Source organism: Miscanthus floridulus, chromosome 19, assembly GCF_019320115.1.
Source record: "Miscanthus floridulus cultivar M001 chromosome 19, ASM1932011v1, whole genome shotgun sequence".
In the NCBI taxonomy this organism is placed as follows: Eukaryota; Viridiplantae; Streptophyta; class Magnoliopsida; order Poales; family Poaceae; genus Miscanthus; species Miscanthus floridulus.
The window spans coordinates 47,545,443-47,573,341 of record NC_089598.1 but is presented as its reverse complement, the minus strand read 5'-3'; the positions used below and the strand labels follow the sequence as shown (position 1 = coordinate 47,573,341).

Here is a 27,899-nt window from a genome sequence, read left to right as displayed (position 1 = left end):
TTTCAGAACAATGTCAATATTTTAACCATAAAGTACTCCACTATCACATCATTTCACCAAACAGTTCCTACTTCACAGATTACTTTTCATGTTGCAGCCACCACACAGAATGCATGTGCTAGACAGATCTTCGGTAAACCCTTCTTATCCATGCAAAGCACCCATATTCTTTTCACAAATTCAGAAAAAGGCCATAATATAACACCATCTATAAACAGAAGACTCCACCAGGCGGAGCTCCGTGTCCTTCGACGGCGGCCTTTCGGACCATTAACGAAAATACCAAACAGCTGATACGCACTTCGTCACCATCACCAGAAGAAGCATCCAAATGGCCAGTTAGTCCAAAAGAAACTGCTTGTACACAATATGTATAGTTATGTTCTAGACAGCGCCACTGCTAATCATGAAACCCATTGTACAAAATCAGTGTGCCTATTTAGTGTTATGCTATGTCCAGACTGCCACCCTGATCTATGTAGACAATTTACAAAAGGAAAAAGTTTACTTAACCCCCACCTATCAACCATGGTCTACTTCACCCCCAAACTATAAAACCGTCTATTTTACCCCCTGAACTTTTCAAAACCGTCTATTTTACCCCCCGGGCGGTTTTCGACAGTGGTTTGCTACAGCAACGGTGGTTTGCTACAGTAACCTGTGGTTTCACCTTTTCTTTTTTTATTTATTTTCGCTGAATCTTTAAAAAATCATAGAAAAATCATAAAATGAAAAATCCAATTTTGTTGGACTCCACATGAGTACATCTACATAGTTAACATATAATGTGGTATGCTTTACTACAAATGTTTTGCTGTACCTTTAGATTAATTGGAAAATCTAATTTTGTCTGTAATTAATTAAAATTTATCTATAACTAAGTTATACATGGTACAATGAGTACGAAATTTTACTATAGTTCAAGCATACAATAATTAGCCTACCATAAAAATTTCACCATAATTGAACCACAGAAGCTGCAGCTATGAATTGTTCCAATTAATTACAGACAAAATTGGATTTTCCAATTAATCTAAAACTACAGCAAAAAATTTGTACTAAAGCATATCATATTATATGTTCATTGTGTAGATCTACTCATGTGGAGTCCAACAAAATTAGATTTTCCATTTTATAATTTTCATGTCATTTACTATGATTTTTTAAAGATTTACCAGAAATAAATAAAAAAAGAAAAGACAAAACCTGTAACACCCGGTTTCAAGGACAAAGCCGAATGCACACCATATGTGAGTCCTGGTAATCAAACCTCACATATAGCTACAAATGAAGGGGCAGTATCAATTCACAATGCTTAATATATAGCGAACTTCGCAAAAGAGATAACCTTAGAAAGCAATCAGCGGACAGACAACTCTGATCTCTGGGTGCAGACTTCACTCCACTGGATCCAAACTGACTGGTTGATCACAAGCCTAAACCTTCTCCTGAGGTGTAGGGGGAATAGCAAGAGTGAGTCCATGTCGAACTCCGTAAATATAGCAACAAGGTAGTGTAATCCATAACCACATGATCAAATGTAATTGAATAATAAATACCTCAAAACAACTCAGTTAAGCATAATTAAACAAGTGCTCATCTTTGGCGTAAGAATCCCTTGGCCGCTCGTGACCGTGAGCACGGCTGATATATCAGTTTATTAAACTCTGCGCAGAGGTGTACACTTTCACTGTGAGTCATGATTTCCAAATGTACGGGTTTGCAAGGTCCAAACACCGGAAATCATATAAAGCTGCTCAGAAGTTCGTCTAACCGGGAAGGGCCGCAGGGTCATCGGATATAGGAACCCCCCTTCCATTAAAAGGCCGCTTCCATAGCAAGGCACAATAGGACAGAGGCTGTCCTATATCCAACTCGCAGTATCCTCTAAGCCTGCTAGAAAAGGTCTTCCAAGCAACTAGAGCCAGAGCCATATAGCCCTCACAGTTGTACTGTAAGTTCCGGATGATCACTTACAAATGAGACCTTGACCCTCCTGTTGTTGCTAACAAGTCATCTCTTGTGTTTATAGCATATTCATTAATCAAGCTTCAAGATCATGGTCACAGAAAGAAAACCCAAACTATACTTGCCTTAAACACCGATCCTTTGGTAAGCTTTAATCTTCAACGTTTTCTTCTTCTTCTTCTTCTCCAACTTCTTATAGATCATCAACGCAAAACTCACCGACTGGACAAGACCAAAAAGCACCACAGAAGCATCCGAACAAGCATGCATAGCAAACATACTAGATTAGAACAATACACCAATCAATGAAAAGATTCAAAATCTAATCTACGCATTGCTACGATCACACACACGTGAAAGGCACACTAATCGGAGCTACGGTAAAACAGAAACATCTATCGAAGGATTTACGTTGGAAAGAAAACTATATGCTTTATCTATTTTAATGATCATAAAACATGTGTAAGATATCTCAGGGGAATATCTAAAATTGAGTTAAGTCATTTTATACTTGAGTTATTAGATTTAGAAAACTAAGATAAATTAATCATATCTTAATTATAAATATCTTGATATCATTTATGCAAATTAAATTGAAATATAATAACAAATGAGAGTATATATATTCAAAGTATATATGTCACATTTAAACTTGGCAAATTACAATTTCAAGACATACATGTTTATGTCACTAATTAATCATATTTTATTAATCAACATATCTCATATTATATAAAGTATTTAAACTTTACTTTAGAAATATAGAACATGTGAGAGCAACTAATAGAACAATTATATTATGTCTCATAATTGATCTAAGCAAGTCATAATTAAAAAGGCATTAATGTTGGCATACGTCATATTTTATAATTATAAAAGATTATATATATACTTTTAGTCATTTAAACATCTATAAATTAAAAACATAAATCATGTGAGGGCATCTATTCATACTTAACACATATGCAACATTCAACTAATTATAATCTAAGACTGTACTGAAGTTACTGATTAATCAGATTAACAGGTTATGTATAATCACTGGAATACAAAACCTATATTGTTTCTAGTTATAAAACTAATTATAAGCATGTTAACCAATTTAATATTTAGCTATATATAAAAAATCATGTGACATAAAAAACATTGCCCCTAACATATCATTCACGTCAGCACGTACCAAACGCAACTTAAACGGTGCAAAACGAAATTAGAACTTAAATTGCTCTTAATTAACAAGTTATTGAATAATCCTTAATCAAATTAATATTCAACTTATAAATTTCCAAGATGTGAGATATGTTAATCATCGCTGCAAACACGTATCACACACTACGATGAAACTCGTGCAATCGAATCGACATCAAAAACCTAAATCGACTTTAATTAATCAGCGATTAATTACTTATAGACACAATTAATATTTTAATAAAATAAATTCATAAACATGTGATATAAAAACTAATAACTCTATTGCGTAGATCTCGACGACACGAAACTAACGCAACTGGAACGAACTGAAACGGATTTAAAACGAAGAAACGACGGAGATTAAACGAACCAGTGGCAATTCTGTAATTTGCATCATCTTCTTCCTTGCCTTCTTCTTGCTCACGGACGTGGCATGGCAGCCATGGAAATTTGATGCTACTGCTCACGGAGGGGAGAGAGGGGCCTCGGCCTCGGCCTGCCGGCCAGCCGACGGCGCAGCAGCGGCGCAGGGCGCACACGGCGGTGGCGCGTCAGCCATGCCCTCACGACGGTCAACACAGGGCCCGAAGGCCGGCGGCGGAGCAGCTGTACAGGCAGCTGCGACGCTGCTCCACCCGCGTGGGACGCGCGAAGGGCAGGGCACGGCTCCAAGGCGGCAGCGGGGTCAGCGCTGGGTTCCAGACTGCGGTGGTGGACGGCCAACCGCAGGGGAAGCTTCCTCGGCCGGAGAGAGAGGAAGAAGGTGCCGGCCATGGATGAACTCGCCGGAAAATGACCGGAAAAAGAAAAACGAAGGGGAAATAGTCAAACGGTGATGGATTCAAGAAAAGGACACTACGGTGTAGAGAACGACGAGATCTACCTTTGGTGGTGACGGTTTTCGCCGGAGACGTCCGAGGTGGCCGGAAAAGCTCGCCGAAGGTTCGCCGGAAACCTAGCTGTGGAGAACTTCGGCGTCCGATCTGCGGGGCTACGAGTGGCGGCTCGAAAAACGGGCTGTACTTCTGGAAAGCTCGCGTCGAGAGGAACACCGGCATATATATAGTGTAGGGTTTGGAGGTCGGTGGAAAAACAAGATATTTTATTATTTTCGGATTTAATTAATTCCGGGATTAAGATAATTCCAGAAAAGTCCAGAATTGATTTTTAGCCCACGAAAAATACTCCGATGGCTCCAAAAATTCTAGGAAAATTCTCGAAGACACTTTTGAACATAATGAACCCAAATAAAGTTTTTAGAGCTCACGAAATTATTGTTGCAAAGATCAAGGAAAAATATTAAGCCCAAGGAAAAAGGAATTTAATTCCGGAAAAGGTCGAAAAATTTTCCGGAGAGAAAGAAACATCGCTCTATCATATTTCAAAACCATTTGCACTCATAAGCACCAAATGCAACCAGCATGAATGCACAATCCCGCATGTTGCTACTCCTATGATGAATTTTAATTTAAAAAAAATATTACTTTTCCTATATTTCATGAGCACAAAAATCGATAACCATTATTTTAACTCTATTTTCAAAAGTGCAAAATTTTAGGGTGTTACAATTCTACCCCCTTAAGATGAATCTCGTCCTCGAGATTCGAAAGATGATGATCAAGACACTGGAATGCACACTACCATTGGATCTTCTCCACTTTCTCGAGTAGTTTCACCATCTTGACAAAGATTCCTCTTGACTTTGCACACCTGTTAACTTTTACTCCAAATAGCATACTCGCTGATCCCAAAATGTTGATAGGCCCTCTAATTAACTCTCAAGTATCCACAAACCAACTCTCTGGTACTCTTCCAATTGTTAGGTCTCTTCTCTTTTCCTTTTTAACAACCTCAATGAACTGTTGCAGCTGGGTGCTAGCTTATTCTTCACTCTGACACTCCATATGCTTCTCACAAAGACCACTTTGGAATCCATTGAGTGACAAACTCTTGTCCTCACTAATTCCAAAATGTAACACAATACTTCTCAACATGTCTTGCTAGATTTTTTTAGTCCAAGATATCAAATCGACCACTTCATACATCCATATTCCAATTGATCCTCATGTATTACTCTCTTGGTCCAAAATAGATTCCAACTTCAAAACACTATTAACTATATATATGCTCAGGTTGAGTTGACTCTTAAACACAAAACTTAATCCATGGTGTCGTTCAATCTTCTTAGCATAGCTCTTCCAATTTGCTAACGGCATTGGCAACAACTTTTATTTCTTCTAAAGATAACACATACTTCTAAACCAAAAACATTTGGTTAATTGAACCCAACACTGATGTCACAATCTCAAACCAACTTACTGAAAGTGTCCCTTAGATTCTTGATTCACGTAGATATCACTCTTCATGTCCAAGTAGATAATACCACTATGCTCCATAATGGATATCTCCAGATCTCATATGTCAAATAGCCCATCTCAAGCCTCCATAGTTGACTTGATGCATAATTCACTGCTTTTCTTACATAGAGCACATCCATATCCTTGCCAACCGCTTTATAAAAGAAACTCTTACACTATAATACCTCTAATGAACATGTGATAGAATCTTACCATTCCGGGGAACTCTGAATCCCTCTTGCATACTTAAGCGGGTTCTAGCTCAACACATCTCTCTTGAGCGATTGTCCGTATAATTCTATCATTAGAGACATCCCACAACCAAAAAGAGAACTCCATCCAAACTAAACTCACTTAAGTTGCCAAAGAACCAACTGTAGAGGAGTCCAATCATCATATTTTCGTATGCCATCAGTGCCAACTTGTCTTGAGTTGAAGGTTGAACTCCCAAGTGATGATAGCTTGAAGCGAAGACCAATCCTGACAAAATATTTGAGCTCCTTGTAGATGATCCAACCTGTTAACAATCTTGAACAAAGATCCTTGTGTCAGATAGTGATTCCTCAACCGTAGGAATAACCAATACTTCCAAGTGAAGCTCTAGATTGTATGAGACCTCCATCTTGCGATTCCTTTATGCCTTGGCTACCCCCTTAAGAACACATCAACCAGGGGCACCAAAGAATAGCTTGCATCTTCTTCTAAATGAGATAGTTATCATGATGTCGTCCTATTATCCCAAAGTGACTCATGTGCATTGGCAAAAACCAAAACCTGTAGTTCCTCGCGAGCATAAAAACATCAGCGTAGTAAAACTAGTATAACTTCTGTTATGCAAATCCAATGAAGCTGTACTTTATACCGTTGGAAAGCTTATGAAATTCTCTACCACTTTCTTATAGAACACTTTTCCAGATTCGGCAGTTAAGTTGGTAAAACACAGCACACAACAGAAACTGTCCTAGATTACAGACTGCACAGAAACTTCGGCTTGTGATGTTTATATCTCCCAAAATATATTAGCTATGATAGTGATTCCAGAGGCATATGAAAGATACAGAGGTCTAGTTGTATCCAGAAAAATTCCACAAACTTTGCACCAACCAAAATTGCGTTATGACTAGAATACCACAGACTGCTCCAGATTTCTGACAGCACAGATACATCCTCTTATGATTTTCATAACTTCATAACCTTAATAGCTATCAGGGTGATTCTTGAGGTCAGAGAAACATGTTGAAGTCTAGTATTCTCTAAAAGTTTACCATGATTTTTGATTGCCCGAAAACAGAGATATAAACCAAGGATGACAGGTTGCTCCAGAAAGCTAGGATAGGAAAACAGGAGAAAATCAAAACCCAACTATCTATTCACTAATCCTTATGTCTTATGTCTATAAACTAAATGAATTTGTGAAAAATCCCACAAAATCATTGCACTCATTACAAAGATTCAAAACAAAACATAATCATAATGACAAGCCAACAAGCACTTATGGTGCACAATTCAATCATTGACTTAAACTTGCGATACTATCGTCTTCTTCATATTATGGGTAAAGATCCTATAGCTTAACTTCAAATTGCGTGAGAAGGTGGTAAAACAAGATTCTAAAAGCATATCAAAGCAAAGAGTAGATGGAAACAAAAAGCTTTTAAAGAAGCATCAAGGAGGGGACGAATATCAAAGGTAAGAATGTAGTAGGGAAGAAAATATTAAGGTTTATAGAAAAGGATTTTTGTTGCAACTTTTAAACCTTAGAACGACCAGTTTCTACTAGGCTTACGTCCTACAGTCAGCATTGCTCTGATACCACTTGTAACACCCGGTTTCAAGAACAAAGCCAAATGCACGCCATATGTGAGCCCTGGTAATCAAACCTCACATATAGCTATAAATGAAGGAACAGCATCAATTCACAATGCTTAATATATAGCGAACTTCGCAAAAGAGATAACCTTAGAAAGCAATCGGCGGACAGACAACTCTGATCTCCGAGTGCAGACTTCACTCCACTGGATCCAAACTAACTGGTTGATCACAAGGCTAAACCTTCTCCTGAGGTGTGGGGGGAATAGCAAGAGTGAGTCCATGTCGAACTCCGTAAATATAGCAACAAGGTAGTGTAATCCATAACCACATGATCAAATGTAATTGAATAATAAATAGCTCAAAACAACTCAGTTAAGCATAATTAAACAAGTGCTCATCTTTGGCGTAAGAATCCCTTGGCCGCTCGTGACCGTGAGCACGGCTGATATATCAGTTTATTAAACTCTGCGCAGAGGTGTACACTTTCACTGTGAGTCATGATTTCCAAATATACGGGTTTGCAAGGTCCAAACACCGGAAATCATATAAAGCTGCTCAGAAGTTCGTCTAACCGGGAAGGGCCGCAGGGTCATCGAATATAGGAACCCCCCTTCTATTAAAAGGCCGCTTCCATAGCAATGCACAACAGGACAGAGGCTGTCCTATACCCAACTTGCAGTATCCTCTAAGCCTGCTAGAAAAGGTCTCCCAAGCAACTAGAGCCAGAGCCATATAACCCTCACAGTTGTACTGTAAGTCCCGGATGATCGCTTACAAATGAGACCTTGACCCTCCTGTTGTTGCTAACAAGTCATCTCTTGTGTTTATAGCATATTCATTAATCAAGCTTCAAGATTATGGTCACAGAAAGAAAACACAAACTATACTTGCCTTAAACACCGATCCTTTGGTAAGCTTTAATCTTCAATGTTTTCTTCTTCTTCTTCTTCTCCAACTTCTTATAGATTATCAACGCAAAACTCACCGACTGGACAAGACCAAAAAGCACCACAGAAGCATCTGAACAAGCATGCATAGCAAACATACTAGATTAAAACAATACACCAATCAATGAAAAGATTCAAAATATAATCTACGCATTGCTACGATCACACACACACAAAAGGCACACTAATCGGAGCTACGGTAAAACAGAAACATCTATCGAAGGATTTACGTTGGAAAGAAAACTATATGCTTTATCTATTTTAATGATCATAAAACATGTGTAAGATATCTCAGGGGAATATCTAAAATTAAGTTAAGTCATTTTATACTTGAGTTATTAGATTTAGAAAACTAAGATAAATTAATCATATCTTAATTATAAATATCTTGATATCATTTATGCAAATTAAATTGAAATATAATAACAAATGAGAGTATATATATTCAAAGTATATATGTCACATTTAAACTTGGCAAATTACAATTTCAAGACATACATGTTTATGTCACTAATTAATCATATTTTATTAATCAACATATCTCATATTATATAAAGTATTTAAACTTTACTTTAGAAATATAGAACATGTGAAAGCAACTAATAGAACAATTATATTATGTCTCATAATTGATCTAAGCAAGTCATAATTAAAAAGGCATTAATGTTGGCATACGTCATATTTTATAATTATAAAAGATTATATATATACTTTTAGTCATTTAAACATCTATAAATTAAAAACATAAATCATGTGAGGGCATCTATTCATACTTAACACATATGCAACATTCAACTAATTATAATCTAAGACTGTACTGAAGTTACTGATTAATCAGATTAACAGGTTATGTATAATCACCGGAATACAAAACCTATATTGTTTCTAGTTATAAAACTAATTATAAGCATGTTAACCAATTTAATATTTAGCTATATATGAAAAATCATGTGACATAAAAAACATTGCCCCTAACATATCATTCACGTCAGCACGTACCAAACGCAACTTAAACGGTGCAAAACGAAATTAGAACTTAAATTGCTCTTAATTAACAAGTTATTGAATAATCCTTAATCAAATTAATATTCAACTTATAAATTTCCAAGATGTGAGATATGTTAATCATCGCTGCAAACACGTATCACACACTGCGATGAAACTCGTGCAATCGAATCGACATCAAAAACCTAAATCGACTTTAATTAATCAGCAATTAATTACTTATAGACACAATTAATATTTTAATAAAATAAATTCATAAACATGTGATATAAAAACTAATAACTCTACTGCGTAGATCTCGACGACACAAAACTAACGCAACTGGAACGAACTGAAACGGATTTAAAACGAAGAAACGACGAAGATTAAACGAACCAGTGGCAATTCTGTAATTTGCATCATCTTCTTCCTTGCCTTCTTGCTCACGGACGTGGCATGGCAGCCATGGAAATTTGATGCTGCTGCTCACGGAGGGGAGAGAGGGGCCTCGGCCTCGGCCTGCGGCCAGCCGACGGCGCAGCAGCGACGCAGGGCACACACGGCGGTGGCGCGTCAGCCATGCCCTCACGACGGTCAGCACAGGGCCCGAAGGCCGACGGCGGAGCAGCTGTACAGGCAGCGACGGCGCTGCTCCACCCGCGTGGGACGCGCGAAGGGCAGGGCACGGCTCCAAGGCGGCAGCGGGGTCGGCGCTGGGTTCCAGACTGCGGTGGTGGACGGCCAACCGCAGGGGAAGCTTCCTCGGCCGGAGAGAGAGGAAGAAGGTGCCGGCCATGGATGAACTCGCCGGAAAACGACCGGAAAAAGGAAAACGAAGGGAAAATTGTCAAACGGTGATGGATTCAAGAAAAGGACACTACGGTGTAGAGAACGACGAGATCTACCTTGTGGTGCTGACGGTTTTCGCCGGAGACGTCCGAGGTGGCCGGAAAAGCTCGCCGAAGGTTCGCCGGAAACCTAGCTGTGGAGAACTTCGGCGTCCGATCTGCGGGGCTACGAGTGGCGGCTCGAAAAACGGGCTGTACTTCTGGAAAGCTCGCGTCGAGAGGAACACCGACATATATATAGTGTAGGGTTTGAAGGTCGGTGGAAAAACAAGATATTTTATTATTTTCGGATTTAATTAATTCCGGGATTAAGATAATTTCAGAAAAGTCCAGAATTAATTTTTAGCCCACGAAAAATACTCCGATGGCTCCAAAAATTCTAGGAAAATTCTCGAAGACACTTTTGAACATAATGAACCCAAATAAAGTTTTTAGAGCTCACAAAATTATTGTTGCAAAGATCAAGGAAAAATATTAAGCCCAAGGAAAAAGGAATTTAATTCCGGAAAAGGTCGAAAATTTTTCCGGAGAGAAAGAAACATCGCTCTATCATATTTCAAAACCATTTGCACTCATAAGCACCAAATGCAACCAACATGAATGCACAATCCCGCATGTTGCTACTCCTATGATGAATTTTAATTTAAAAAAATATTACTTTTCCTATATTTCATGAGCACAAAAATCGATAACCATTATTTTAACTCTATTTTCAAAAGTGCAAAATTTTAGGGTGTTACAAAACCACCATCACTGTAGCAAACAACTGTTACTGTAGCAAAACCAACGTCGAAAACCGCCCAAGGATAAAATAGACGGTTTTGAAAAGTTCAGAGGGTAAAATAGACGGTTTTATAGTTTGGGGGTGAAGTAGACCATGGTTGATAGGTGGGGGGTTAAGTAGACTTTTTCCATTTACAAAACTTATGTAATCGTCATCCACCTGGTCTTAATCCACTTTCAATCCATTTATTCAGCATGTATGTTTCATAGCGACATCAACCATTAACTTGGCCACGCGCGCAAGGGCGCGCGCAATGTACTAGTTGATATTTATATCATACTCCCTCCGTTCTATAATAGATGACCTTTTAGCTCTCAGCACAAGAATCAAGGAGTGAAAAAGGTGTAGTTCACAGGAAACGAGAATGAGAGATATAGAGATAGAGGTGTATGGGGAAAAGAGAAAGGTGCAATGGGAAGTGAGAATGACAACTAATTTGGGATAAATTTTGAATGCTAGAAGGTCAAGTATTATGGGACAGAGTACTAAGCATCATCTAAATTAACTGAAACAAATATGAATGAAGTTACTATACATTACCTGTGCGTTGACTATCACTTGATGGCTTAGTCAAAACAGCAATAGAAGAATCAGCGGGAGTAGTTTCAGTGGAAGAATCCAGTGCTGCCATTTCTGGAAGCCTCTCATTTAAATGAGAAATAGCTGAATCTCTTCCAGGTCCAGTGTTATTGGCTGTAGGAGGAAGGCATAGCGATAACTCCAACCCATACTGCTGGATAGCCAGTGTCTGGACACAATAAACTTGAACAGCTTGTTCACCATCAGGTCGGGTATCATGTGTTCCCGTGAGACTTAATATGGGTCCAACTGAGTTGAAGCAGGATCTTGGCCATACGCAACATGCACAGCATAAATAGCATTCTTTTTGGCATTTGCAAGCAATATAAGGCTAGCTTGTGGCAACACTGCAACTTGATTGAAAAATGCCTCCTCAAACCTTTGTTCCAGAGAACTTATAAGTTCCAGCATTTCAGTCCATTTCCATGTCTCCAAGTTACTCGGCAGCAACCAGCCTTCTTCATTAGTGGAGGCCCAAATTTTTACTTCTTGGTTCAACGGGCCCTGTAACATAAAGTGATAAAGGGACTAATATTTACTACTACTATTCAGGAAAGATGCTAAACCATTCAAGAAAAAGGAAAGATGATAAACAGGAGCCATGATATGAGTTTTCTTTGCAAAGCTTTCAAGAGTCTAAATTGTTGAAACATAACAATGGTGGAATATTATTTTTTCACAAATATATTCCCCCCTCCCAAGGTCGACTAGCAAATACTAACATGAAGCATGACATCATTTCAAACATTTACAACAAAATAATCACAACTAATTCGGTTGTAGTTTCTAGTGTTGTATTCACTGTTGTTGAAGTTGTCTGTTATAATTTATCTTTTTACTCCCGTACCTAGCTCCCAGGGCTACAAATTTCTATTTGTTCGTGCTTTATTCTAACGAACTAGCACATGTGTTCAGTCATTCAAAAACATAACTGAGTTATGATTCTTTTCAGATTATTCAACCCTGCTTTTGAAGGTGCAATTATGAGGTACCTTGTGGTCGTAAAAAAGAAACGATTCTTTTTTTGAAACAATGGCAGGAGCTCTGCCTTTCGATTAAGACGAAATGAAATTATGTAAAAGAAAGGTAACCAAACATGGTCCCTACACAGGACACCCGAAGGCTAGTCTAATGAGCAGGATAAAGTATGCCTGGGCCTGAGGTTAGGCTACCGTTAGTCTAATGAGCAGGATAAAGTACACCTTTCATTTGTCAGTTGAACAAATAATGCTTCTAAACTAGTAAAGATGTCCTGCTACAACTGGTAACATAATAAGAATGCCAGCCTTCAATAAGAAAACATTTTATCAAGGATTAGGCTAAAGAAAGAAAATGATTGAAAAGGCACAAGAATGCATACTGATGTAACAAGATTTATATGATTTGGTCGTTCAGGTGCAGTAAGGAAAGAAACTGAGTAATCTGATTGACCATCATGTGGTTTCAGCACAGAGAGAGGGGCTACCCTGCGATCATTCCAGACCTTTACCTGTTACAAACAAAAGGGACAACATTATAAACTGCACGCAGCGATACTTAATAATGTTATGTATAATCCAGTATGGTACCAAAAAATACAAGGTAACCTATGCCGTAACACCCAGAGAAGGAATAACAATTCTCTTATCCGGGGCAGTGGAATTTGTCCGAGTGCAGCAGGATTAACAATATGATAAAGGAAACTAAGTTCCATAATTGTAGCATCCATCTGTGTGCTGATTGCATATCAACTTGCGCTGGAACTAGAAAGCAAGGAGAACATATCAACTATTGAGTAACAGAAGAATAAGAAATAGCATTTTACATTCCAGATTCTTGATGCTCTTAGACAGAAACCAAGCTAAATTTTGATACAAATGTGCACAATGAAATAGAAGTTCATGAAGAGAGTTTGGGATCTGTGGTTTTCAAGGCAGCTTCAAATACTGTGCTCTAGCCTATCATGACGTAGTTTTCCTACAAACGAGAGGATGTCCTGTAAAGAGTACAAACCGTGCCATCTTTGGATGCTGAAGCCACAAGCGTAGTCATCCATTGAGATATGGAGAGATCAGTAATGTCTCCACCATGTTTACCAACTAAGCTCACACCATCAACCAGCTTGTCAAGTGGGCATCTTACAGGTTCTTCCGAATGGGGGTCTCTTCCTTTTCCCACTTTTATTGTGTCCACTCTCAAGATGCAATTCCCAATTCCAACATACAGAATCTCCTACAAGAAGAAACTACATAGATCAGTATATAGGAATACAATCAAGACATTTCAGGTGATCGAGGTCATGGAGATGAGGATTTACTTGCTTATGAGAGTGCCAACATATTCTAGGATGATAGGTTTCAGCATCTCCTATAATCTGGATGGCGGTTTCAATCCTTCCTGTGATTTGAAATTTATTTTCCTCATCAGGTCCCTCATCAATCTTCCACACATATACCCTCCCATCTACACTTGCACTGTAGATGAATAAAATAAGTTGGAGAGTTTAAGAGGACATGGAGATGGTTTATGTTGTGCCAATCTTAAATAGCATGCTATGGTTTTAGACTAACAAAAAGAAAGTTTACATTGCATCAACAACTGGATGATAAGAGTTGACAAGGCCACGCTACCACCCAGTTGTCCACTCCACAAAGGCAAGGAGAAGAAAACAGATACATGTGCGCTTTACCACTGCACCAAGAAGAGAAACATGTCTGAAAACATCATATACATCGACACATAGTACCTTGCTAAACGATGGACATCTTCTGCAAAGAAGGCCATGCCTGTCACCCTCTGCAGCAAACACAAATAAGTCCATCAAAACATAAATAAGAAAAGCTAACTCAGGATGACTAAAGTAAAAAATATAACAAGGCATGGTGAACGTGCTAAATTACCAAATAAACTGGCTTAAACCAAAAAATAAATACTTGCATCAGATAAATTATCTGGTACTATTGTCCAACTATGTGAATAATGCACCTGTCTAGCATATAAACAAATACTGAAAGCAAATTTGAAGGGGCATAAAATAAGCTGATATTAATATCCTTAATTAACTCGTGTGCTTGGGTTCACCCTCCGTTTGGATTTCTGCTACATGCAGCAATCATATCAATTAATTTGGAACATAGTCAAAACCTAATTTTACAGCCTGGAATATATAATATAAGCCAGAGAACAAAGGCAATTACAAAACACACTGCATTTACTGAGCCTGAGGTGTTCACGTGCTAAGAAGAGAGCAATACCTCGCTTCAAAGACATTATTAACACTAGTTCATGGCCATATAAACTAAACAACACGACTACAGCAGTCACATACCTGTGTGTGCCCCCGAAGGAGCGAGCGGAGTGCAGTGTTGATGTTGAGCACGCGGATGTTGCCTAGCTTAAGACCGTACACGATGTACGTCCTGTTCACCGCGATCTGCCTGCCAAGGACCAATCTAGGGTCCGAGATGTACTTCGTTATTGGCGTCACCTCGAGCTGCGGCGGCTCCGCCTCCCCTGGTAGCCGTGAGTCCACGTCGTGCACCGCCCGGTCCCCGGGACCGGGCAGCCTCCCTCGTGGCATCTTGCTGCTGGGCATCCTCGCCGGCGGTGCAGAAGACGACGCCGGGAGCGCCGCCGTGGGGTTCGTGGAGAACACCGACGACGGCGGCATAGACGCAGACGACTCAAGGTGGGTGGGCGCGGTGTTTCTTAGCAGCTGCATCAGCCGCGCCCCCGGGTTAGGGCCCGGGCCGGAGTTCAGGATAGGGCCTGCGGTGGGGTTAGTGGCGAAGGAGGCCGCAGCGGGGTGGTGGAAACCGTGGGGGTCGTTCGTGTATTGGAGGTACGGGGCGCAGTGGAAGGGCGGGGTCGCCGGCTGGTAGGAGAAGGGCCCCGTGGGCGGTAGCGCGGCGGCGGGGCCAGGCGCGCCCTGGAAGACGCCCGTGGGGGGTCGGGAAGGTGGTGGGGTTGTTAGGATTGGGCGGAGGTCGGAGGAACTCGCTGAAGTGAAAGGGGACATTTGCAACTCTACGCATATATCAAAACACTCAATATAATAAGGAGTAAATTTTAAAGAAACTAAATAAGGCCTTAGTGTTACCTAACGAGAACGCCATCTAAGGTGGTGAGGAGGTGGTGGCCGTGGCGTGGATACCGTGTTGCAGAAGAAAAATGGTGGGAGCAGCACCGACAAACTCCAGGGCGAGGAGGCAAGGGAGTAGACTGTTTAGGAGCGTTAAACATGAGCTAATTATAAAATTAATTGCACAGGAGTAGACTAATTAGGAAGACGAATCTATTAAGCCTTATTTAATCCATAATTAGCAAATGTTTACTGTAGCACCACATTATCAAATTGTGGACTAATTAGACTTAATAGATTCAACTCGCAAATTAGCCTCAATCTATATAATTAGTTTTGTAACTAGCCTATGTTTCAAAGATTCGATGTGACAAGGCTAAACTTTTGCATGAGGGAAACAAACACACACAGTGATTTTGTTGTTTGCTCGTGTAGTTTTGTTTTTTTGCGGTTTTATTTCATGGCATATTTAACTATTTTTTATCATTACTTCTATCAGTTTTAGACGGCTAACTACATATCTGCCGTTGGATAGTGTGGGGGTATTAACCCCTATACCCTTACGGCTAAGCTTGGGCTGGCCCGGATCGATGGGTTCAGTCCACCTGAAAGATGACGTGCGGCCCAGTTAACCTGATCAGAGTCCCGCACAAGGAATCAAAACGGATTTGGCGACCAAGCAGGATCCTGGTCGGTTAGAATAGGAATCCTTATCCGGCCACATATGGCAATTGTAACTGACTAGGATTAGTTTTCAGATCTGTAACCCTGCCCCCCGGACTATATAAGGCGGGCAGGGGACCCCTCTAAAAAACATCTCTCATTGACATACAGCAATAAAAATCAGACGCAGGACGTAGGTATTACGCCTTCTTGGCGGCCGAACCTGGATAAAACCTCGTGTCTGTCTTGCGTCACCGTCTTGTTTGGGGCTTACGCACCTGTCTGCCGATAATCTACTACCTTGGGCATACCCTAGGTAGACTGCCGACCATATTTCGTCGACAGTGGCGCGCCAGGTAGGGGGTGTGCGTACTGCTCTCCAAGCAAACAAGATGGTCATCATCTTCGGCTCCATGGCTACGCCCAACGACCTCACGTTCACCATCGGCCAGATCACTTGGACCACCGGCCCTGACGTCTCCATCACCATGACCGAGGCGTGTATTCAACCCGCACCGACGACTACTTCACCTGCATCGGCTACGGCTCCGACCACGGTGAACGCGGCTCCGACCACGGTGAACACGGCTCCGACCACGGTGAACACGGCTCCGACCACGACGAACACGGCTCCGACCACGATGGATCTGGCTCCGACCACGGTACATCTGGCTCCGACCACGCCTATAGCCACGCCGACAACCCGTCATCCGCTTCCCCGCTACGGAGGGAAGCAGATCGATGACACCGACCTGCTCGACTCCATCGATCGGGTTGGCATCAAACTCGCTGAAACCCTAGCTCTGGTAAGTACGATTCAAAGCCAACCTAACGAGCAGGTAACAGCTCCCCACAACAGATCTATCCGACCAGCTCGGGCCAATCGTCCTGCACGGCTTGGAACAGATCTTGTGGTCGTATCTACTCCTGAGGGGCGCTCCGCTCGTCGCCAGCCAGCCTTCGCGACGGGCCTCCGACTCTGCGAGTATGAAGTCCCGACGAAGAACCACCAGGTCCAGCCCTACGGCCTGCGAAACGCCGCCTTCAGCTACGCGTACAACCTACGACGCCGCTCGAATCTATGTCCTATACACCGATCTCGTCCGAAGCCATGCAACATCGTCAACATGGTCCGGATTGAAGATTATCAAGAAGGATCTGTCCACACAGTCCGAGAGGGTGACTCCAGCTCCTCATCCGGCATCGCATCCAACGCATCTGTCCACACCGAGCTTCAGCGTCACGAAGATGAAGGCGTCAAATACGATCTGGATCTACCAGACCACGCCCCGGGTTTCCCCCAATTTCCGTCTTTCCCGCCAAGACGAGGGGATTTGATCCATGTTGTCAGCAACGACGAGCCGCCAGCAGTTGGCGAAACAGAACAAGAAAAGACTGCACGCGAAGCACGCAACATTGACCGGTTTAATCGCCGGCAAATCGAAGCTGAAGCAGACCAGGAGGCACGGCGCATAAGGATCCAACCGCGCGACCTCAACAATGCTTTCGACAGGGTGGGGGACAAACAAGTCTTCAAGACCCCAAGCGCCAACGTAGCCGTTGCCATGGCGACAATGCAGCGGCTCCCCAACACTCCAGAAACCCAAGCAGTCCGTGATGACATACAAGCTTATCTGACGGCTGCTATGGCTCAGACCGCAGAGATGAATCAAGCCCGGGCCCCATCCGTTTCAGTGGAATCAAGCCACAGCCGCCAATACTCAAGTCGCTCACAGCCGCTCAACCGACGTGGCTCGCGCAACAACGACCCGTCGGACAATCGTCAAGGCGGAAACGGTGGTCATGATGGTGGTCGGGACGAAAACCGTCGCCGAGAGGATAACCGTCACGACGTTCGAGGTGACAACCGCCGAGATAACCGTGACAATCGCCGTGATAACCACGGTCGCAGGGCTAGTCCAGATGGCAATCGAGATCGCCGCGACGGCAATAACAATCTTCGCCATTACCTCGGTGGACGTGATCTGCGTGCTCGCATCAACCAGAGAGCCAACGATCGTGCATCCCATGAAAGCTATCGCCGTATGGAGTATGACACCGCCCACGGCCCGCCGGGTCTGAAGCAGTTCACTCCACACCTTCGCCAAGTCATATGGCCCAAGAATTTCAAGCTCGAGAAACTTCAGAAGTACGACGGCAAGGAAAACCCCGAATTATGGGTCATGCTCTACGAAACCATGTGCCGATTAGCCATGGCTGACGAGCACGTTATGTCTAACTACTTCCCAGTCGCTGTTGGTCATGCAGGTCACCAATGGCTAGTCAGCTTGCCGGCGAACTATTTTGACTCTTGGCAGGAGCTCAAGCAGGCCTTCATCGATAATTTCATCGCTACTTGTGAACAACCCGGCAACAAGTACGATCTGCAACGGATCCGAGATCGGAAAGACGAACCACTGCGCGAATACGTTCGGCGTTTCTTGGAGATGCGCATCAAGGTCCCATCAATCTCCGACAATGAAGCAATCGAGGCTTTCGTCACCGGCCTTCGCTTCCACGACGCCCTAAGAGACAAGCTCCTCCGGAAAAGACCTGAGTCAGTCACAGCGCTCTTGGCCACCGCTAAGAAATACGCGGACGCTGATGACGCTAAAAAGATAATCGTCGAAGAAGCAGCAAGGGTTCCACGCTCCGACCACCCTCCACGCCACGACGATTACCGCGGCAACCGTGGTCGGAGCGACAATTTTGACCGCCGCAACCAGCGCAACGACTCCCGCGACCACCGTGATCAACGTAATCAGCGGCGCAACCGCCGTGACGATTGCAGGAGCAAGCGTGCTCGGGAAGACGACGGCGAGGTCAATACTGTGAAAAAGGGCGGCGGACGTCGTAACTACGAGGACGACTACGCCAAAGCATTGAAGGGCCCCTGCCAGCTCCATCCCAAGTCGAACCATACCATGGAGAATTGTCGCGTCCTCAAGACTATCTACACGCGCCAACAGGCTCCGGATATGTCTGACAAGCCTAATGACGTGAGGGAACAGCGCAACGAGGACAACGACGACGATGATGCAGATCCTCGTCATAAATACGTCAAGCCGACTGATCGCGTGCACACCATCATCGGCGGCAAGGTGTCCATTGAGACCAAACGAGAACGCAAGCTGCTCGCCCGTGCTTGCTTGAACGTGGCAAAAAACGACAACCTTCTTACCGATCCGCGGCTTCCTCCGTGGTCTCACCGTGAAATCTACTTCAGCAGGAAGGACTAATGGGCCGCCATACCCGAGCCAGGGCGTTTTCCCCTGGTCCTCGATCCTTGTATCAACAAGGTTCAGTTCGACAGGGTACTGATCGATGGCGGCAGCTCCATTGATATACTGTTCAAGAACAGCCTGCCCGCTCTGAAAATAGCCCAGGCGGACCTGAAGCCGTACGAGGCACAGTTCTGGGGCGTTCTCCCCGGACAGAGCTCCACACCTCTCGGGTAGATCACGCTACCTGTGCAGTTTGGGACTTCGGACCACTTCCGCACCGACTACGTCAACTTCGTGGTCGCTGATTTCGACGGCACCTACCATGCTATTCTTGGTCGACCGTCGCTCACCAAGTTCATGGCCATACCTCATTACAGGTATCTGGTGCTCAAGATGCCTACTGAGAAAGGAGTTTTAACCCTCAGGGGCAACGTATACGCAGCTTATACCTACGAGGACGACAGCTTCAAAATAGCAGAGGCCCACGACCTCTCTATTCGCATGGCCAAGACCATGCTCGACGCTAAGAAGACCACGGCCGACCACTTGGAGATCCCAGAGCTCGAGGCTCCGCGCAAGAACATCAGATCCAAGGAGCACAAGACGATCCAGCTGGTCGAGGGCGATCCCAGCAAAACGGCCCTCATCGGGGCCGACCTGGATCCCAAATAGGAAGACGCGCTCGTCAGGTTCTTGAGGGGCAACGTGGATGTGTTTGCATGGAAACCTTCCGACATGCCCGGTGTACCTCGGGACTTGATTGAGCACTCCTTAAATGTCAACAGCAAAGCCAAACCAATCAAGCAGAAGCTACGACGGTTCGCTCATGACAAAAAGGAGGCGATTAGGGTAGAAGTTACACGGCTTTTGGCAGCCGGATTTATCAAAGAAGTGTATCATCCGGAATGGTTAGCCAACCCGGTTCTTGTACGCAAAAAGAATAATGAATGGAGAATGTGCGTTGATTACACTGATCTCAACAAATACTGCCCTAAGGACCCCTTTGGCTTACCTCGCATAGACGAGGTCGTAGATTCAACCGCCGGTTGCGAGCTGCTTTCCTTTCTCGATTGCTACTCTGGTTGTCACCAGATCGCTCTCAAAAAGGACGACCAGATCAAGACATCTTTCATCACGCCTTTCGGCGCCTACTGCTACACGACTATGTCGTTCGGGCTCAAAAACGCCGGTGCTACCTACCAACGCGCTATACAGGCCTGCCTCAACGACGAGATAAAAGACGGCCTCGTCGAGGCTTACGTCGACGATGTAGTTGTCAAAACCAAGGAAGCACATACCCTTGTTGACAATCTGGAATGCACCTTCGCAGCCCTTAATACGTTCCAATGGAAATTAAACCCAAAGAAGTGCATCTTTGGTGTCCCTTCTGGCATATTGCTCGGCAACATCGTCAGTTACGACGGCATACGCCCTAACCCGGAGAAAGTCAAAGCTATCTTAGACATGAAGCCCCCAAAAAAGGTGAAGGATGTCCAGAAGCTCACCGGCTGCATGGCTGCTCTAAGCCGTTTCATATCAAGATTAGGAGAAAAAGGACTACCGTTCTTCAAACTGCTCAAATCGTCCGAGAAGTTTGAGTGGTCGGAGGAAGCAGACGCTGCCTTCACGCAGCTAAAACAATACCTCACGTCACCTCCGGTACTTACTGCTCCCAGAGAAGACGAAACTCTCCTACTTTACATTGCGGCAACCGATCGGGTGGTTTCCACTACAATGGTGGTCGAGCGCGACGAGCCGAGCCACGCCTACAAGGTACAGCGGCCAATTTATTTCATTAGTGAGGTACTCAACGAATCCAAGACCAGGTACCCACAGATTCAGAAACTGCTCTACGCCATACTGATAACATCCCGAAAGTTGAGACATTACTTCGACGGATATCGTGTGGTGGTCATGACCGAGTATCCTTTGGGGGACATCATTCGCAATAAGGATGCGAACGGGCGCATCGTCAAATGGGCAATGGAGCTATGCCCCTTTTCCTTGGAATTTGCAAGCCGTACTACAATCAAGTCTCAGGCACTCGTCAATTTCATCGTCGAGTGGATAGACTTAAGCACGCCTGCCTCTCCGGGATCCGATGAATATTGGACGATGTACTTCGATGGTTCTCTCAACATTGACGGTGCGGGAGCAGGAGTTCTTTTCGTATCACCATCCAAGGAGCAGCTCCGGTACGTCCTCAGGATTTATTTCCCAGCATCTAATAATGCCACCGAGTATGAAGCATGCCTGCATGGTCTACGCATTGCGGTTGAGCTTGGAGTTAAACGTCTCTATGTCTACGGAGATTCGGCTCTGGTCATCAACCAACTCAACAAGGACTGGGACACGACCAGTGAAAAGATGGACGCATATTGCAAATCGATAAGAAAGCTGGAAGGCAGGTTCTATGGCATCGAGTATATACACGTGGTCCGGGACAAGAACCAGGCAGCGGATGCATTGTCAAAGTTAGGATCATCCCGAGCCAAAATCCCACATGACGTATTCGTCCAAGACCTGCTCACGCCTTCCATTGAAGATGAAGATTCAACGACCGACAAAGTTTCAGACCAGCAATTAGTGGCTACGGTTCCGGCACCGAGCACAACCGAGCCGCTTCCGACCACTCATGAGCCGGACTGAAGAACACCTTTCATCAAGTACTTAACAGACGGTAGCGGTTATATCGATCGAACAGAAAATGAACGCCTGATGCGTCGTAGTAAGCAGTATCTGCTCGTCGATGGCAAGTTATGGCGCAAAAACGCTAAGGAGGAAATCTTGATGAAGTGTATAACCCAGGAGGAAGGCAAGCATCTCCTAGACCAAATCCACTCTGGCTCCTGCGGCAACCACGCGGCCTTAAGAACACTGGTCGGCAAGGCTTTCCGAGCCGGGTTCTATTGGCCGTCAGCAGTGGCCGACGCAGAGAAGCTAGTCCGCCGCTGTGAAGGTTGTCAGTTCTTCTCCAAGAGAATCCATGTACCAGCACATGAGATCTAGACGATTCTAGCCTCTTGGCCCTTCGCATGCTGGGGACTGGACATGATCGGGCCTTTCAAACCAGCTCCTGGGAAATTTACATGCGTCTTCGTGCTAATTGATAAGTTTTCTAAGTGGATAGAATACATGCCTCTGGTACAGGCATCCTCAGAGAAAGCTGTCACATTCCTCGACTAGGTCATCCACCGTTTCGGCGTGCCCAACAGCATCATTACTGATCTGGGTACTCAGTTCACCGGGAACGCTTTTTGGGACTTCTGCGATGAAAGGAGCATAGTTATAAAATACATCTCGGTGGCGCATCCTAGAGCTAATGGACAAGTCGAGCGGGCAAATGGCATGATCTTGGACGCATTGAAGAAGAGGATGTACAGAGAAAACGATAAAGCTCCTGGAAGATGGCTCAAGGAGTTACCAGCCGTTGTCTGGGGCCTCCGAACTCAGCCCAGTCGTAACATCGGCGTCTCACCATACTTTATGGTTTATGGCGCTGAGGCAGTCCTCCCACCAGATATAGCTTTCAGATCAGCACGGGTAGAGAACTTCGACGAAGGCAAGGTCGACGAAGTACGGGAGCTAGAAGTCAACAGCGCAGAAGAGAAAAGGCTTGATTCTTGCATACGCACGGCCAAATACCTTGCTGTTTTGCGCAGGTACTACAACAAGAACGTTAAAGAGCGTTTCTTCGTGGTCGGGGACTTAGTCCTAAAGTGGAAGACAAACCAGGCTGGTGTCCACAAACTCGCAACCCCATAGGAGGGACCCTTCATGATCAAGGAAGTCACACGTCCAACGTCTTACAGGTTAGCTCATCTAGACGGCACGGACGTACCGAACTCATGGCACATCGACAAGCTTAGACGCTTCTATGCTTAACTACTGAGATATGTACTCTACTTGTATTTTCGATTTACTTTACTAAAGCAACTATGATTTCTCCGACCACTCTAATGTGTCACTCCGAATTTTATGATTATTCTAACTTAAGCCAGTACAAGCCGACCACCACTCCTTCTACAGTTTTCGGAGCAGGCCCTGTCTCCGGTTCCTCCCAACACGTGCATGGGATCCGCTCTCTACGTTGCGGGTGATCGGCAGGTCCCCCCTGGTTTGACTTGTCTGTGTCCACGTGTGCACAGGTCATAGTACCTCATACTCCGACCACATGCCAGACTAGGGCCGCACAAACTTTTCAGGGTAACGTGTCGAGCAAAACGGTACAACTAAACAGAACGTTAACACGTTCCCACTTAGTTACACCAACAAAAAATTTTCAAGCTTAAAGTGCGTTTTGTATAAAACAAACAAGCTTATAATGATATACAGTTACGTTATTACAAGCTTGCCTGAAAAGGCTCAAGTTTACAATAACACAACTATGTCCTCCTTCTACAGCTCTAAGCCTATTACATTGGCTGGTCGGGGCGCATGGCATTTACTGCTCGCCACCTCTGATACCCTACTCGAGTCTCGGGGACTCTAGAGCTAGTCAAGGTGAAGGGGATGGCCCCGCCGGTGCCTGGCTGGTCGAGACCGCAGGCTTCGTTGGTTGGCTTGCAGCTGATGGCATTTCCAGCTGGCTTGTCGATGGCATACCCTGCACAGGTGCTGTCCCACCTCCGCACAGGTTAATATCGCCAATTATCTTTGACGACAAGTCCAGCTGGGCCGTCCGAAGCTCTTCGGCCTTGTCTGGGTCTATCTCCTTCGGGTACCCAGCCTCCAAGCGTTTGAGATTGATCAGGGGGTAGTGAGCACGCACCATGCTTAGCACATGGGCACCCGTGTACTCACCCGCCTCCTTCACGAAGTCTTGGAACCATCCCCATGCTTGCTTGCATCTCTCGACTAGTCCGAGCTGAGGCATCCTTAGCTCTTCCTCTATGAGCGCCGGGTCGATAAGGTCGAGGACGGGCACAATGCCAGTTGCCATTTCTTGGCATCGCTTGCTCCACGTGTCCCGCTCCTCGGTGGCCTTAAGGCATTGTGCTTTCCAGTCGTCACGCTCCTTGATCACGGCCTCAAGGTGCCTCTTGGCGTTGACTTTCAAAACTGAAAACAGTACAAGACATCAAACATGATGACACGACAAGGCAATGTGGGCAATTGAATGAGAAAGGTGGTCTGGAGTGCTTACTTTTCAGGTCGTCCTTCATTCTGTTAGTGTGGTCTTGGAGTTCCGACTGGTGGCGTGCCAGTTTTCTCGTTGTCCTCCTTCAGGCGACCACATTCTGCAAGCGCACGACTGTTCTCCCCTGGAGGCGGGTCACTTCAGCTTCTAAACCTGCATTACAGCTATTACTGTCAAGAACAAAATAACACAAGTCCCGCACTTGCTATGATACGGTGAACACTTACCTGTTTTCTCCTGCTCTTTGTTTTCGAGCTGACCGACCAGGTTTTGGTTCTGTGCTTCTTGGTCTGTCCTCTCCTGGTCGGCGGCTTCAAGTTGGCGCTGTAGGCGATCCACTTCAGCCGTCAGCTCCTTATTGGTCATCATGATTCCTTCTATCTGGTCGAAGCACCTTTTTCGGTATCTTGCAGTTTTCATCAAGTCCTGCACACAGACAAGCTATGTCAGACAGTTCGACTACACAACAGGGTCAAGGACTAAAGCCAAATATACCTGGACTTCAGTCACCAGACGCTTGGCCGCCCATTCGACTCTTAAGGTCTCTTTGACCTCTGGGATTTCCTCGTGCATGACCCATTCGTCGTTCCGATAGCGCGACACATATACATGTTGTTGCCTATCTTGGGGATAGCCCAGGACTTCTTCCACTTCATCCTCTTCAGCCTCCTGTTCGGGAGGCGGCACTGGTCCAGGGTTCGCAGACTCCACGACCACCAGGGCTTTCCCACGAGCCGTCGCGTCGGCAACCATGTTCCGGGCAACTTCTGGCTGCTGCCCCTCGGCTAGATCCAGCTCCCTTGGCGCCGTGGTATCCGCCTCATCAGGGTTCGTGCTTGGAGCACTTATATTCTGCTCGGGGACTGGCGTCTGGTCGTCCGCCTGCTGAGGCCCAGGCGGAGTCCCTGCCATGGGCTCCTCCATGGTTGGTTGCTGAGCAGTTTGTCCCGCTGTTGTTGGTAAGGACGTTCCGCACCCAGCTAGCTGGTCGGGGCTTTCGGTGGACGCCGATCTAATACATTCAGAGACAAATTCAGAAGATAATAGCATCCAATGCAAAACGCAAAGCTTACATCAAAAGTATAGATACTTACAGTTTTGACTTGCGGAAGGATGTGGCGAAGGAACGTCTCCTCGACCGCCCCTGCTCCGCTTGCTCGGCAGTTTCCACCGGGACTTGTTCAACCTCCGGTACGGGTGTCGGAGTGTGATGCAGCATGTTCCCTTCGTCTGTGCTCTGTGTTGCAGTGGTCGGTGCTATGACCACTGCTGGCACAGAGGAGCCACCCTGCTCCGACGGTCCCAGCCTTCTCCTCTTTCGGGGGACGAGCCGGAAGATGTCCGCATCCTCTGCTTCGTCGTCCGACAAGGGGAAGATGGCTTGACGTCGTTTGCTGGCAGCCGGACGCTTGCCAGCGGCTCTGGTCGAGGCGTCCTCTACGGTCTCGAGTACCGCCCAGTGAACGTCGTCGGTCCTGGCGCTGGTCTGGGCGGCTGTGGCCCAGTAGCTTGTGGCCATTCTACACCGGGGGGAGGCGACACAAACACTCCTGCCCGGTCACGGCCATTACACTGAGACACAAAATGAAGGAAAAGACAGTTATTTTCTTGATGCAACATGACTCTACAGTTTAAAAGGAGGCGTCATTTACCTTTGGGGGAGGGCGAGCCAGCTTGAAGGCGTGTTCGATGGCGTTCAGTGCAACATAATTGGGATCGGCCAGGTTGAACAGCTCTCCAATCCTGGTCTTGATTTCCATCTTATCGAGCGGCTCCTTCCTGGTCCTCGTCGGATCAGCGCCTTCCTTGGTACTCGAAGCCGGGGTGAATCCTTCTGGGGCTGGATTTTGAGACCCTGAAGGAAAGGGTGCACTGGAATCCCAAAACCCCGTTTGAAGAAATCTTCAAAGACCACAATCTCACCTGGTTGTGGATCGGGGAAGCTTTCTCCTTCCGGTGCACGCCATCCCGCAAGTGCCTTGTTGTGGAGCACTCCCATGGCGACGAGGTCCTCGATGGTCTGCTCGTTGCTCCGCGACTTCCACCATTCCTTCGCCATGACCCCGCCTTTCTTCTGGGCGTCTCTCTTCGCCATTAGTTCGTCCTTACTAAGTGGTGGGGATGCGGGAGACCGAGGGGATTGGTGATGATTTTGGGGGAATAGGGTTCGGCAGGAGGAAGAAGAAGGTTGCGGCGGCGGATGACAATGGGGAATGGTATGAGTAACTTACCAGATCTGCATTATATAAAACAAAGAGCACCGTCGTTTCGTCCGCCCGAGAATATTGGGAGTCGTGCGCACGCGCCGCAGACGGTTGTTCACACAACCTCGAAATCTGTGCCAATAAACGCGCTCCTTCGTTTAACAGTGTACGCGCCTCTTCATTGATGGTGCAAGGGGGCCCACACTGACACACCTCAATACAGGTGTCAACCGACTGTTTGCAAAAAAAAAAAAAGACAGAATGACGTACTATACCTATTTACTTTTTTGACCAGACGTGTCAGACTGGCCTTGGCAGAGAATAGAGAAAAGTACACAAAATAATAGTACAAGCATCGCAAGTGATCGTGGATTTGTCTTGACCACTACTGTGCTTGGATACTGCCCAGACCACTAATGTGCTCAGGGACTGCACAGACCACTACTGTGCTTGGATACTGCCCAGACCACTTTTGTGCTCGGGATCGCTCTGACCACGGCCGTGCTCGGGGACTGCCCCGACTACTGCTTGCATAATGGTTCTCCTTGGCTACATGTGATCTGTACTCACATACAGTTAAGAGACTTTTCTTTAGACCTCGCTACAAGGCTCATAATTCGCCTTCTAGCAAGCTCGGGGACTACGTCGATGCGATGCAACCTGTCGTGTATCTTGTTTTGCCTGTACGGCAATTGGATTCTTAACCTCAGCGGAATTTCTTTTTTAGACCCTGGCACCACGTGCCTGCGTCACCTACTACCAGGCTCGGGGACTAAGTGGCACACTTCACCTTGCGGTGAATGTGTTTTGTTTAAATCGACCCTTGTGTTTTGAATGATTATGAGGATTATTAGTATGCTCGGGGACTGCCCCGACCACTGCTTGAATAATGGTTCTCCTTGGCTACATGTGATTTGTACTCACATACAGTTAAGAGACTTTTCTTTTAGACCTTGCTTACAAGGCTCATACTTTGCCTTCCAGCAAGCTCGGGGACTAAGTGGGCACACTTCACCTTGCGGTGAATGTGTTTGTTTTTCGACCCCTACGCTTCTGATGTTTAAGGATGCTATGCTTCAAGACCACTTACATTTCTTTTCAGAAATACAAGTGGGCACACTTCTCAGGACAGAAATCT

At 45.1% G+C, this 27,899-nt stretch overlaps 1 long non-coding RNA gene and 1 pseudogene across 2 annotated transcripts; both read right to left on the bottom strand.

Moving 5' to 3' along the window:
* Positions 1-377: 377 nt before the first annotated feature.
* On the bottom strand, positions 378-2,614 carry LOC136528853 (uncharacterized). 2 transcript variants are annotated; one of them, XR_010777149.1, is made up of 2 exons: positions 2,094-2,614; positions 378-1,448 (listed from the first exon to the last, which is right to left on the bottom strand). It is a non-coding gene; the product is annotated as an uncharacterized lncRNA (long non-coding RNA). The 2 variants fall into 2 exon arrangements; XR_010777148.1 differs by lacking the exon at positions 2,094-2,614 and adding an exon at positions 1,560-2,086.
* A 5,604-nt stretch (positions 2,615-8,218) lies between these two features.
* The window catches only part of LOC136525994 (enhancer of mRNA-decapping protein 4-like), a 30,016-nt pseudogene continuing 10,335 nt past the window's right edge, over positions 8,219-27,899 (bottom strand).